Source organism: Aedes aegypti, chromosome 2 (assembly GCF_002204515.2).
Source record: "Aedes aegypti strain LVP_AGWG chromosome 2, AaegL5.0 Primary Assembly, whole genome shotgun sequence".
NCBI lineage: Eukaryota > Metazoa > Arthropoda > Insecta > Diptera > Culicidae > Aedes > Aedes aegypti.
The window spans coordinates 282,606,932-282,622,756 of record NC_035108.1 but is presented as its reverse complement, the minus strand read 5'-3'; the positions used below and the strand labels follow the sequence as shown (position 1 = coordinate 282,622,756).

Here is a 15,825-nt window from a genome sequence, read left to right as displayed (position 1 = left end):
GCTTAAGAAACAATATTTAACTGCCAAAGATTTGACAAAACTGGCTTTTTTCGTTAAAAAATAATGTTTTTGTGCAGTTTTTGCTGAATAACTTGGTCAAGACAATTTTTTAGTGAAATGTGAGATAGAAAGGTTTGAAAACAATTAAATTATCTTCAAAAGCAATTAAAAAGATTTGGAATCGGTTAAGTTATCATGAAGTTATGGTCAAACAAAGTTTAAATTTTTAGTAAAATGAGGAAAAGTTTGGAATAAATTACTTTTAGCTAAAACTTGTTTTGATTTTAGACAAATTTAGTGTTCAACAAAGTTTTTAAAAATTTAATTTTGAAGGTATTGATGCTAAAATTTTTAAAATCGGTTGAAAAGTAACAAAGTTATGTGTACTTCACTGAAGGTCATTTTTTATAGCCTGAAAATTCAACTTCAAGACGCTTGCGCCACCTCTAAATGTTAATATTTTTGGCTCAGATTTTGAGGTTTCTCTTTAAATGTGATTTGAATTCAGAGCACACGAATTTTTGATTTTAAGAACTTTTGAAAAATAAGCCGCACCCTATTGTTGAGTTATTACTCATAATTGTTATCCTGGCTTCAAGTGTAGTCTCGGGACTGACCAACTCCGAGTCTTTAATCATCTGCTAGGTAAAATAGATTTATTTTCAGAAACTGTTGCCAGTAACAAGGACTTTGTACCGCGAATCCTTGAATCACCAGAACATATTACCCTAGCCCGAAAACAAGATGAGACTAGGGTTCAAATTGGTAGATTCTACCCCATAACGCACCACGAAAAGGTGATCTACCCGCGTTACGGGTAGAAATCATAATATATATATGTTTTAGAAAATGATGCGGGGCCTTCCTTAGCCGAATGGTTAGAGTCCGTGGCTGCCAAGCAAAGCCATGCTGAAGGTGTCTGGGTTCGATTCCCGGTCGGTCCAGGATGTTTTCGTAATGGAAATTTCCTTGACTTCCCTGGGCATCATCATGGATTCGCTTTTCTTTGGCTCTCACTGCCCTGTACGGCTCTCTGTACTGGCACGTACTCGCTAGCATACGGCTTCTGTCGACATTCTTCACGTCCGTCACTCTCTGGCACTCTTTATCGAATCAGTCGTTTCGTCTTCGTCGTTGACCAACGTCGATCGTTCTCGCGCCGTTGTAGTCACAGCTTCGTGGATAGGCTGTTGACATCTCCAGCAACGTTGATTCTTCTAAACTGCTACAATGACGGTACGGAAGAAGTCTTCTTTCCCGATATGCGCATTTGCGTCGCCGATGATTATCTCGACATCTTGTTTTGGGCACTCTACGTAGGAGTTATATAGGCTCTCATAGAACTGATCTTTCATAGCATCGAGCTTATCGCTCGTTGGCGTATATATACTGGTTAGGCTGTAGTTGAACAACTTGCCCTTCATTCTCAACACACAGATCCAATCACTTACCGATTTCCACCGAATAACTCACCTAATCTGCTTCCCAATCACTATGAAGCCAAATCCACGTTCTGCTTTGCCACGTTCCAAGATCCGACTTTCCAATCGTTGTCCTGTATTCGTCGCCGGTTTTTTTTGCCCTAAAATCAATCCGCTTGTTCTACTTTTGCTTTTGTAGGTTGGTGAAGAGTCTTCCATAGGCCACCTAACCAGATTTCCGCTACTTACATCGTGGAAGAGGTGCTGCTTCATAAGTGCTGACAGGATACAAGATTATCCATTTGTTCTTTAGAGTAAAGTGGGGCAAGAGTTTCTTTATAAAATTCCTGGCTCAATTCAAAACAAAACTAATAGATGTCATGGTGGTTTGAATTCTATTCAAGTAAAAGACTTTCACTCCAAATGTCATAAAAACTGATTGAGATTTGGAAAAGTTATGACTATTTATTGTTTTTAGACGTGAATATTGTAATTTTTGGTCAAACGTTCGTTACATGGAATCAAATGAAGATAAAATCGTTTTCAATATTTTATGCAAGGGCGTTTCTAGGCCTATCATAAGGATGCTTTGAGGTGAATTATTTTTGGATAAATGCTTGGAAACAATTTTTGGCCCATAGTGGGGCAAAAGTTCGAATCAGCGGGGCAAAAGTTCGACCCATGTATAAACTCACGGAAAAATAAGCAAATTGTCAAATATCCACACATTATCTTCAAATATAGCTAAATTTGCCTGATCGTGTGAAAAATGTCACCAAAACTTTACATTTCCACTTAGTTTTGCGAAAATATGCTAGTTTTTAATATATTTCAATTAACGCTGCTTAGGGCAAATTTTTAATGAAAAATTTAGTGTGTATTTTTCGTAAAACTTAAGTTTACGGCTGGTATAAAGTATGCCTGCCATAAAAGTATCGATATTTTGTGTTTTAGCCATTGAACTTTTGCCCCACACTAGATTCTAACTCTTTCCCCACCGGTGGGGCAAAAGTTCATTTAAGACAATTCATTTTGAAACTGTGTTACCTTAACTATTTATCCGTTTCCGTGATTCATGTTTTGTGTGTATCTAAAGCGTTTCATAGCGACAATAAGTCATCAACCTCTCTGAAATATTTCGATATAAGAAGCTTTAGCAGTGTGCTATTGATGCATACATTTAGGCGAATTCACCAAACCATTTTAAAAATGAAAGGTATGACGTTTTTCAATACAGGTGCATTTTTATGACTAATGGAAAGTTACTACCTCTCTCTCTACAAAACTGAGTTTAAAAAGAACACAATAGTACAATAGCAGATAGTTATTGCGCATTGGATTTTGAGCTCAAGCCAATTCGACTCGCGGTTAAACGCCCATTTCTGGTGGAGTGTTCAAGTCGTTAAGACGTGTATTTTTGGAAAAGCTTAGTGAACTACAAGTTGATTGTGAACAATAGTTAGACTAAATTCGAAGTAAGTGCGCGATACGTTTTATAACTTTTAAGCAATTTAATTTGTGTTTGAATATTTTTAGTGAATTTAGTGAGTTATTAGGGAAGTTTGAGAATGTTTGAAATCTGAGAAAGTTTAGTGAATACAAATCAGGTAAGCTGGTGAGCTAAATGACCATAGCTTCGTGCTAATATTTCTGATCGCGTTGAACAGGCCTAGCCCATCCAACGTGGGAGGTTTATCTGGGATTCTTCCTAGTTTCCCCTAGTGAAGCCGAGACCGGAACCAGCGTTCAAATAGTCGAGCATCCGTTTTCCCGAGTCAACCACGTGCTCGACGACAATGGTGAGTACGGTAAGCCAAGGAAATCGAACTCGTAGCGCCAAGACGTGTGGTAGCGAACTACACAACACCTGCTCGAATCTCCACCAAGCGTGAGGACGCATTCACCTCACTATGACCCACGCACGAATTGGCCCATGTGACACCGTTAGCAAATGTCTGGTTCATCGGATTGGATCCTGGCTTCGAACTGTTCGACGTGAGAGCAGCGCCACAGCGAATATTAAGGTCAGACCTTTTTTAATTAAATACTATTGCGCAACGTATTGAGAAGTTTGACGAATCATAAGAAGAGCTTGAAATGTGACGTCACACGGTCCGTAGCCAGTTTTATTTGATTCAAAATCCCAATAATCTGAAAATTGAAATGAATCGAAATACAAATTGTAAAGCTCATTAAATTTACTATTTTACTATTTAGAAAACAGTATTTTTTCGGTTCGTAAAATTTTTAATAAAGTTCAATAATTGCTTCGAGTTTGGTTATCCACTCTATCAGACCGTGTTCGTTTATTTTTTCAATCTCTTACGAATTTGTTCGTGCTCTAATTCATCGTAAGACTATCGCTCAGTATTGTAGAGAGTTTGAATAGTTTAACATAATTTTATAAATTCCCTCCGCTATTATTATTACTCGTTTTTTTTTTAATTTTGGTTTGGTAAATTTGCGTCGCGTCGTTTGGGTCAAAGTTGTGGATAAGAAGTTCCTACTGAACTGTTTGGCCTGCCCTGAGCAGGAGTTCTCATACCGGGTTATGAACAGAGGTAACGGTCCTTCAATCTGAAGGTGGCGCTAAAGCCGTTAGCTTGGTGGAGCAGAGCGGATTGTTACAACTGTTATAACTAAAAATGGGTAGTTTGTTCAGAAAAATTATAGCCAATATGTTGAAGGTTCACTGTATGGTATTTGTTTTGTTTCAATAGCTATTATTTTCCTGGCAAATCCGATTATACCACTAAGGTCGAACTTTTGCCCCTACTCTACATTACTCTACATGATGACCACGGTCATAGCCATCACAACCATTCACCTTTATCAGGGCCTTGGACCTGTAGCTCTGGTTCTCAACAGTTTTCAATGACTATTATTACCGTAATTCATGGTAACATTGATCTGTTTTTGGATATTTCTAAAAATCCAAGAACAGATGTTGCGTATTTACATTGTCAAAACAGCTTCAAAATTTGTTTTCTGAATGTTTTAAACACGTTCAAAAAATGTCAGGAGATATTTTGATTTAGCTGATATATTACTGAAATAAATTAGCTGAACTGAGGGGTGAACCCAAACTTTTGCACGATGACTTGACTGACTGTTTCATTGATTTTGAATACTTTACAGATTGTTTCGCAAAAAGTTTCAATTGGAAGTGTAATCACAGAGATATGGACAGAACACTTTTCCATGTTTTTCAAGGGGTGAGCCCAAACTTATGCACGGGAGTGTATACCATTAAACAGCCATTTGATGAAAAACCGATCTAGTGGGTCACCTAATTCCATGAAAATTTGCTATTTTGTTCCTTATCCGAAATGAGGATACACGTGTTTTTGGTATTTTTGATTAGGGTGACCATTTCCAAAATAGGATGACCAGAAAAATCGCGATATTGCTTAAATTTTATTTTTAAGAAAATTACAACTTTTGAACCGTTCGACCGATTTTCAATCTTTCTGGGCAAAATAAAAGCTAAAGATTTTAAATTTTCAGGAAAAATATGAAATTTTACAAAAATATTTTTTAACATGAAAATAAATGAAACTTTCTAAAAAAAAAACTAGAATTTTTTATATTTTTTCATGTAAAAATTATTATTTTTCAGATTTTTCATTTTTGTCTGAAAAGTTGAAATCTTAAGCTTTCATTCCATAAAAAAGATTGAAAATCGGTTGAGCTGTTCAAAGTTATGATTTTTTTTAAATAAAAAATCTAATGCGCTGATACCTACAGTGTGTGCCGACGAAAAATGACTGATTTTTTTATTTTCAAAAAAATATATCTCAAAAACTAAAAAACATACATCGCTTAAGGTGAGGATATGAAATCTGATTCAACATAAACTGAACTCAATCGAACAATTTTAAATCTAGGTGTTAACCGTAAAATCTGAAGTTCAATCAAACACTTCAGCTGTATTCTCAGATACGAATACGAATCACCAAAAGTAAGAGTCGTTATAACTATCCTTATTATTTGAAATCTCTACAGGAATTTTGTAATTTAACATCTCTCGACAAAATAAATGAACAAAAATCAAGATTCGTTTATCGCTCAATAACACCTAGGGTAGTGCAAGCTACCAAGCTCTTATATCTTACATGGATATTGCCTTAAATCACGGTTGCTACTACACTACGTCACAGCCCGCTGCTTGTTTTAGGTTCAGCGACTAGAGTTTCCAATTTTCCCGGGAATTGACTTCCCGGGAAACGGGAAATAAAATTTTCATTTCCCGGGAATTCCCGGGATCCCGGGAAATTCTTAAAACGTATATACTGCTTGTTTGATGGATTTTTTTCAAATAATTTATATTTTATCAAAGATGGTTAGAAAGAAAAAGATAATCGACTCCCGTCTTTTCTAGGCGACATGAATAGCGCCGCTCTGGTGAGTCAAAAGCCAACTAATATGCAACGTTCTCCTAGTGACCACTAGATGTTGAGGTGTTCGTTTATGACATTCACGCTTGGAAAAAGGTACACAGCTCAGATGGGGATATCCAATATTGCCAAACATCTCTAAATGGCAAAAAATGTGAGAAAAAGGATTAAAAATCAGCACATGAACAAGTATTTATAAAAACTACCCAAATGTTGTGTTGGTCCAGAAGAGCCTGATGTTATGAGAGTTGAACTCACTTCTGAGTAACAATTTTTAAGCGTGGTTGTTTTGATTTCTTCCCCTTTTTGTTTTTTGATTACACGATGATTTAAATTTAGCTGAATATAATGTTAACGCGCTTTTCACTCAACAGATGGCAGTAGTGTCACTTGAATAACGTGTCGTCGGCAATATATATGGCAAAATAAAGAGTCGATCATCTTTTTCCTTTTTACCATCTTTGATTTTATGTATATTATATTTTAGCCCATTGCATTTGTACGATTCTTTTTCTCTTTTTTTCTTCTGTGAGTAATTTATTTACAGTATTGAACAAAACATTTGCTTTTACGATTTTCAATATAAAATGGTCAATTTCAGAGTATTGGATCTGAGTCATTTATGGACCGATTTGAATGAAATTTTTACAGTGTTTCAGAAATAACTTGAATTTGAACATACATTTTGAGTGATTATTCCAACCACGGGTTTAAAAGCAATAATGGTTTATCTGAAGTAATTTTTTTTTACAATTTTTTATAATTGACATAACTTAGCAAATTGAAGATATACCTTTATCTTCAGCAAAGTTGTAGATTTTGACGAGACGAACAATTTTTCTGAAAATAGTTTTTTGTAGGGCCATTGGATTTTCAGATAAACAGTTTCGAATTTTTCGACAAAAATTACTCTTTAGCAAAATCGTTATTACTTAAAAAAAAAATCATTCGAAATTCAAGTTATGCCTAATGTCTTGTGAAAATTTGATTTAAATCGGTCCATGAATAACTGAGATCTAGCTTACCAAAGTTGACCATTTTGTGTGGAAAATCGAATAAGTTGCAAATGTTTTGTCCAATACTGTATGTTTCTTCTAAGGAATGTTGGCTTTGTTTTTTGCTAGGCTTTATAACCAAAAAATAATAAAATTAAGTAAAATTATATGAGGAGGTCATTTTAACCCAACCGTATGAAGTTATAATATTTGTAAACATTTAATACATCTTTTCAACACTAGAAACAAACAAATAGAAACCTTGAAAGGCTTTATAACCCTACTCAAATCATGAAATAGATTCCTCAAAAGTTTCTTTATATTGTATTGCAAACTTGTACTGCCAAGCAGTAGGCTGTGAAATAAGCCATGCAAAAATCACCTACAAAATGTCAGTGAAATGCATCCCGATTTGTTCCCTTTTTTCGGTTGATTTTACCCAAAATTTTAATTCACAAACACGTCGCATCTCTAGTGAGGAAATTGTTTGATATGATATGAAAAGTAAATTTTGCGATGTTTTTATTTGAAAATAAATGGTCAATTCTGTATTTAAATAGAGCTTACCGGCAACTACAGAAATCCCGGGAAATACGGGAATCCCGGAAAACAGAAAATCATTTCCCGGGAAACGGGAATCCCGGGAAACAGAAAATCATTTCCCGGGAAACGGGAATTCCGGGAAATCTCATTTCCCGGGAAATGTTCCCGGGATTGGAAACTCTATCAGCGACGTCCTTAGGCGTAAATATGCGCTACATTGCAGTTTCGCACGAACGCTCCCATTCTCGCAGCCTTCGGGGCCGTCACCCAGTTGTCAATGCACCAAAGCTTCAGCGCTACGCTTTCCTTGCGGTCGATCGGCCACTCGTGTGTTCTCGCTGCGAATCGCACTCGTCCTTCTTGACGCAATTGCTCTTAGCAGAAACGAGACAATATAAAGGAAAAAAAGCCAGGCATTGGACATAAGAATTCTGCCTGCAGGCATATGGATATTGTCTCTCTTACCCTTGTGAGGAGCTTTTGTTCTTCCGCTGAATCGTCCTGATTTGCCTCGTGGCTCGTTGAATCGACGACGTGTGATTTCGCTTACCCTCTTGTCGATAACATAGAAGCCAATTAGAGCCAGGTTCCAATAAACGTCAAATCGATTTAGCTCACCTGGTGTAGAACCTCTCTTTCCCGCACAGATTGTGGTCAGCAACCGAGTCAGCTATCTCAATTTGCGTCAATCGGGCTTTCTCTCCAACTATATAGTTAACAAAATGGCTGTTGGGGAATTGAGTACTTTCCTTGCAACTTCGATAGCCACCTCCGAATAGCTCTCCAACACTCGGCAATAAATCCAAACCAGAGGGCAAATGAAGGGCAATCCAATTGGGACACAAATTGTGGGAATTTTCTTGGATTTTCTACAGCCAATATGCAACACACGCTATTATGAAGCATCACTACACAACTAAACGTTTTTTGGCACTTAACAACACTACATTTATTAACATTTAATCGACATTTATTCCTTAAATTCTAACATTTCTCTTACGGCTGAACTAAACACAAACTAAAAGAAGACAAATTTGCGCGCAGGCTCCATGCTCATATGACGGTTGTAGGTAACTAAACTAAAATTTGGATTCTGGTGGTCCTCTAACCGATTGCTTGTTGGGGTCTGAATAGCTTGGTTGTCGTGTGCCTAGTCTGAATCGCGCTGTTACTGTTTGTGTTGTGCAGCAGTTTTAGTTTATTGTATGGAGGGAAGTTTGGTAGGGGTTTTCGCTACACGATTCGCGGAGCAACCTTTCTCTTCTGTTTCTTATTCACAAAGTTTGCTCATTAACGTGTTGAATCTGAGCTGAAGCTTTTAATGGCACAACATATCGAAACGTAACGTTTATTCTTATTCAAATCAAAACGATTTGAATAAGAATAAAAAATATTTACTTCTAATCCCAATGATGAGTTTGGCATAAGATTTTTTCTGCGGGTTTGTGTATTGTTAAATTGGTAATAATTGCAGATATTTGTTCGGTGTACATTTTCTATGAGTTTAGAATCGAACATGAACTAGTATTTTTGGTTTCTTTTCTGAATTATATTTGATTGATCCTCAGAAGGATATCTTCATGAATTCTTTGTCGTTCTCTTGCTGTGTTCATGCTTAGTCAACAGCTATTTCCCATGCAACAGCTACTTCAACCTCCTGAAATGCTCCAGGATTTTTCAATAGACATTTTTTGGACTTAACTTACGAGTATATTACAATGACTTTATATTGGGATTAAATTTAAACAAAATTACCAATCACACTAGCACTCTATATGCTATCTCAAAAAAAATGGTAATCGAAAATATATAACACGGGTCAAAAATTTTGAAGATTGAAAAAATAATTTAGAGTGATTTTCCATGAATATCTATTTGAATCATCCCAAATGGGAAACATTTATTTAAACAAATTAAAAACAATCCAAAAATACATTTCAAAAATTCAGTTTTTGTTTTGATATGGCAAATTTTTGAAATGCACACCTTGTTCAAAATCTGTAAAGCAAAATGTTTTCCTTTCTTTGTCTAAATTTTTATTTTCGTATTTCGTGAAACATACTTGTGTACTTCTGGGGAAGTCAAGGAAATTTACATTATAAAAAGATCCTGGACCGAGCGGGAATGGAACCGAGACACCTTAACCTTACTCTATTTTGTTGCAGCGGACTTTACTACAAGTCTAAGGAAAGTCCCAAAGTTATTAAGCAATGATTTCTGTTCAATTCAAAACAGAATTTCAAGTTCAATCCGCTGTTGAGAACTCAGTAAAAATACTCAACAAGAATTTTAAAGAAAAGTGTATATGGATAAATCAATTTTAATATATGGTTGTACTAGTTTAATAATAAAACGCAGTATCATGCAAATATGATGCATTTTTAAATGGTCGTTTATACTAAGCTTTTATTTATATAAAATAAAACTTGACAGATGTTTTATTTTTTTCAAAGGATACATTTGGGCAGGAGGTAGGGGAAGCCCTGTTCAATTGAAAAAATAAACTGCACCCTTGCCTACGGTGACGAGTGAGGGGCTTCAAAATCATAGTTTTTGTGTCCACGTGGTATATGAATGTTCTTCATAGGCTAATAGAAGTGGAGAGGAATAAATTACTTCTAAGAGCTTTTTATCAAATATTAACTATAAATGGGTGATCAAAGATGCTTTATATCAACTCTATTATAAAAACGATTGAAACATTTGTTCAAACATGCTTCAGACATCCGGAAAACCAAATAAGTATATAGTAACGAGTGATGGCTGCCAAAACTTGTTTAAAAAATGTAGATGTAGCAATATTTGCATTCTCAAATATTTTATTGAATACATATAAAAAATATCAACGGACTAGCACTGGGCACTAAATGAAAACCAATAAACTTGTCCCAAAAAATTCTGAAAAAAAGTATACATTTTTCTGAAACCGGGATTGTTAAATCGAACCACTACTGTATTGCAACGAACCGGGCAAACATTGCCGACAGATGCTAAGGGACAGCGCATTACCACACCAACATCGTGACGTATCTCTACGAATGGCGGCGAAAATAGAAACTACATTAAGCCCCCCAGCTAAGCCCCATTGCACAAAATGCACCGAACAATTTATTCCGTTTTATTTCCGCTGACCCGGCGCCCCCTTGGCCATTTTTTTGTACCTTAGTGTAAAGTGGCTGTAACGTTTGTTGTGTCGAGTTGAGCAAGATCCTTCGCCACCACCCGCACTCCACTCTACAGTTTTATCATTTTGTCACGAAAGCAGTTGACTTTTAGCGCTTCGAAGATAAATGACTACACTGGTTATCAATTCCGACGCAGACAGTTTTTCTCGAAGGAGTAGGCGAAAATGGCGCGAAAAGGCGGATAGAACACGAAATTGCTTTTCGAGAGCAGGTTGAACGATGGAATGCCGACAGTGCTGATAGTGATCATATTGAACGAGTAAATTTAGTTTGGGCAATGATTTTTCAAAGTTCTCACAATATGTAAATATGTAAAATCACACTAGATCACCACTTTTTTACGACCGATCCAAGTACCAAAAGTTCAACTACTGAGGATATTATTATTTGAGGTCACAGATATTAAAACTCATTAAAATTTATACTCGATCTCACTTTTCAGTGATTTTATTTTATATCCACGCTTTATGTTCGAATTTCTTATAGCCAAGAAAAAATCTCAACCATCTTAACCATTGCATACGAAAAAGTGGAAAAAATGCACCCACCATTTCAATGGAAATAAACATGTAGCATCACATAAAAAATCGATGATTTCAAGGAAATGCCACAACAGTTACCATTCCGCTCACGAGTTAAGAATTCTGTTTCTGGAGAACTACTAAGAAAAGAAAAAAAAACACGTCAATATTGCTTCTTCGACAGCTCATTCGCTATGGAAGTCACGGCCCAAAAGTTTGTCTGCTCGCCATTCATGCCACTATTCGTTGCGATGATTCCTCTGATCCAAAACAAGAAGGTAAATTAAATTGACATCAATTTCGGTAGCAGTAAAATGATTTCGCATCGCAGTGTTTCAACACGGGGACCAGAAAAGCGTCGTCGACTCGGCACGTCAGAAAAGCAGTTAATCTTTGCTTCGGTGAAGTTTCGGTCGCGAGGAATGAGCAATGCGATTCCCTTGAAGGATAAACATTTGCCGAATGCTGCCAAATGAATGGAGAAACACTAGACATGACTGGAGGAACATCAATGCGCGGTATTGATTGCCGGTGTTTGAACGTGAAGAAAACTCAATTTCTATGTATTTACTTAATACCTTACTATTTATGCTTATGCAATGCAATGGACAGCAAGTTCATTTGAAGACACTTATTTCATTTAGTGAATTTCATCGTAATCTTAACAGTTCGATAGATAAAAATAGCGCAACTGAGTGAAAAAATACAGATACAGATGAAATTAGGGTTTTTGAACGTTAACAGTAGTGTTCGGATCAAGTTGGCAGCACAAAAGATTTTTTGTTAATCAGCCTTTTTATTTGGCAGATCAAACTGTAATTTCAAATAAATGTTCAGCATTAGTATTTGCACAGATTTAGGATGTAACATTTATGATAAATGTGCCCACTTACCATTTTAGTTTGAAAACCTACACAATAAGGCTTCCTTTCTCCATTTCCGAACAATGCTGCCCCTCGCACAAATTCCTATCAAATTGTAATTATGTATATCATATTTTCTGTTCCACCCTTATCACTTTCAAATTACAGTTTTCTGGAGAGAATATTTATTCTCGATAAACCGGATGTCGTTTGTGTTCAACGTCGTGCGTCCTTTGTCTGTTATAAAATTAACATTCTAGTATGTCTTATTTACAGTAACAATTGTCATTTACCTGTCCGTCGTGTGGTCTCTTGTATGTGGATTGTCTCTCGTTTCCTTTTCTTTATGGTGGATGCAAAAGTGGTGATGTTCAGATTTTGTTTTGCTCGTTCTTTTTCAAAGATAAACTTACTGTCTTCAGCGACTCCACGGTTATGACCGATTTGGTAAAACTTCCCTCAACTTTTTCCTCCAAAAACGACTTTTGATAATCCTATCAATTTTTACTCTCACGCTCAACTATGTTTTCACACCTCTTTTCAACTTATCACTCTTATTTTTTTAATTTTGTTATTTACATCTGATGACAGCTCTACGCCATCTGTCATCTCTCCTTCCCTTTCTTTCTCACCTCTCGCTGTCAATGGTCACATCCGGCTCAGGGTTCCCATCCTTTATCTGCATTCTGGCCAGCTTCACTGTCGCTTGTTTGTACCGTCCTGTGCTGGTACGCACCCACGCTTGACAGACTCTTCCGTCGCCAGACTTGATAGCTTTTTCTACTACTCCACGGACTCAGCACCTCCGGTTGACCCCCTCGACTACGTACACTAGATCTCCTGTACGTAACGGTCTTGCTTCGCCGAAGCCTTTCGTCCTCTGGTTCAACAACGGCGCATACTCTTTTATCCACCGTTCTCACATCACACTAGCCAATTGTTGCGAACGCTGGAACGTGTCCCGCAAGGCACCCCTGCATGGGGAGGTGGTGGAGCCACGTACATCAGCGGACGGGAGTTGATGATATCCTCCACTTCAACGATGGTCATCTGCATAATCTCGTCGGTCAACTATCTTCTATCGTCGAGCGCCCTGAGCACTTCCTTCACTGAGCGGACCAACCGAACCCAGACGCCTCCCGTGTGCGATGCTGCCGGAGAGTTGAACGTCCACTTCGTCCTCGCGTTCGTTGATAGGTCTGCGCAGTCACCTCTGCTGCCCAGCGCAGCCTCCACTACTTCTTTGCTGGCTCCAAACATAACTGAGTTGTCAGCCCGTGTGTCACCTCCAAATGTTCCGCGCGTGTCACCATGCAAGCAAGCAGCGTGATTCACCTCTTTTCCATCCTACGTCCTACTGTCACGTCGTACGGTCCCAGATAATCTACAATAACGTAGGTGAATGCACGTAAATTTGGCTTTACTCGCTGCACTGGAAGCGGCGCCATCCTTGGAGTTTCAGGACGACAACGATGCACCTAGCCCCACATGCAGGATGCGACACCTTTCTCACCACTGCGTCTACATGGGGGATGTATTACAGCTGTCGCAACTTGTTCTTCGTTGCCTCGTGATCCGGTAGTCATCCGGAAGAATCACCGGAAACCACAAGTCGAACGATAGAAACTCCGCTCGCTCCACTCGGCTCTCCATTCGAATGTGCATCAACCAGCGGAGTCAGCTTGTTCTGCGGACTGGACTTCTCGATCGTCATCCACTGGCTTGCCGGTCGTATTTTGTTCCTCGACGACACCTTCAGTTCGTCGACGAAACTCTCCGACTGCGCAATCGTCAGCAAGCAGCGCTCCGCCTTCCCATATTCTTCTTGCTTCAGCGGCGCGCGAACTGCAGCCACCGCGTTTAGTATCTGCACCTTTAGCTGACTTCTCGATGCTCGTAACGTCTCAATCGGCAGCCTCTCCCTCTTTCGCCTGCAATTCGAGGTAAATAGGACTACACACACCATTCGAACCAGGACCGGCCACTTCGTGAATCAGCTCGCGTACCACTGGAACCTTCACATCGTGCTGCAGCCACCTTCGCTCGGCTCATCACAAACGCACACGTCACCTAACCCGTACTACGGCTGGAAAGTACGTCACGCATCCATACGCCGTCTCGCTCGCATCCGCAAATATATGCAACTGCACATCCTGGACCTCTTCCGATCGCGCACTGCCAAAGTAGCTGCGTGGCAGCTTGAAAGCTCGAACATCTGCCAGAATGTTCGTCCACCGTTTCCACTTGCCGAACGATGCTTCATCCACAACTTCGTCCCATTGACACCTTGTCCGTCAGAGGTCCTGAATCAGCATCTTTCCTAGGATAGTGCCTGACGCTAGGTACCCCACCGGATCAAACTGCGCCATCACGATGCTGAGCACTATTCGCTTCGTCGGACGTTTGTCACCGCTTAGAACTTTAGCGTACTCCGACTTCCGATTCACAGCACACGCTCGTACTCGGTACTCTTGTCCAGGCTGAAATGCACCGACGACTCACTACTCCGCTCTCAAAATTTCTCTAAGAACTCGCCTGAATTGGACACCCAGTTCCTGATAAAGAAACCTCCACAAGAGTGAATGTTTTTCACTTCGTTCGCTCGCTGAACCAAGTCTTCCATCATGTCCACGCTGTCGTAGTTGTCGTCGACGTAATGCCGCTTGACGATCACTACCGTAACTTTGGTATCGGTGTATTTTAACTGGGCGAGCACGTAGAGGCGAAAGTCGCCACATCCATAACGTACACCTGTGGAGCATCGTCACTGTTACCCAGGAAAATGAACCGCTGCGCCTGCTTTCCTTCCGTTCTGATGCGGATTTGGTGGTACATTTCCTTTGTGTCCCCACCAAAGACGATTGGATGCTCTCGGTTGCAGTTGCAAATTAATTTTTCTTCAGCGCTGGACTGCGTTCCAGTTTACGGTTGAGTGCGTTCATGCGTCAAACTGCCATTGGGAGACTGTCGAGAAATCTTCTTTCGCCCTTGCGCCACAGCAATCCCGTTTCGAAACGACCGCCTATCCGCTTTGTCGTCATCTCAAGGATGTCTCGAGCCCGCTTCTCCTCCACCGATTCAGGAACGGCAAACGACGAAAACGCTGTTTCGTCCAGTTCGAGCTCCTGGTTGCTCACCGGTGCGACGAAGTGCAGATTCAAATGCGTCTGTATCGCTTGTACCGGACCCAGTCCAGCTTGTAGCTTGGCGGCAGCTTGTCGACTAACTTCTGCACCAGCATCAGGTTACTGAGGTGATTGTTCAGTCGTGCGGCTTCCAAATGGTCACACAGTTGCTTCACCGTGATAGCAAAGTTTATGAACGGCTCCAGCCGATCAGCCCTCGGCGCTGGAACGCTCCTCACCTTCGTCAGCAGCATCTTCAATAACTTCTCGGGCTTCCTGAACTGGCTTCGAAGGTCCCGAATAACATCCGGCACGGAATCTGGCAGAACTAATCGGCTCCTGACTGCCTCGAGGAGACGCTTTCAGACAGCCCTGCAGCCGCTTCAGATTCTCCAAATTCGTGAATCCACACGCCGCTGTTGTATGTTTGAAGCTGCTGATGAATAGCGGCCAAACTTCCGCTTTTCCGCGAAACTTCGGAAGGTGCTGCGATACTGCTGTTTGAGCAGCCAGCTGCTCTCTCGTAATTCGGCCGACGGCCCGCTCCGACCTATCACCAACTTCACTACATCTCGAACTTCGATCAACGCTTCGCCCCAGCCCATTGGCGGCTTTGTTTTTGTGACGGCTACTTCACACTCGATCTTTCGACGAATCGCTGCTTTTGTCTTCTTTGCTTGATTCCGACCCGGTCTCGACCACTTCACACACTTTCTTCGTCAGCTTCGACTTGTCAACTCTCTTAGATTTTATATCCGCTCGCAGCGGATCTCCA

General features: G+C 39.7%; 1 protein-coding gene across 1 annotated transcript in view; it reads left to right on the top strand.

Moving 5' to 3' along the window:
- LOC5565766 (lachesin) overlaps positions 1–15,825 on the top strand; it is a 290,625-nt gene that overhangs the window by 82,631 nt on the left and 192,169 nt on the right. The gene's annotated exons all lie outside the window — the stretch shown is intronic.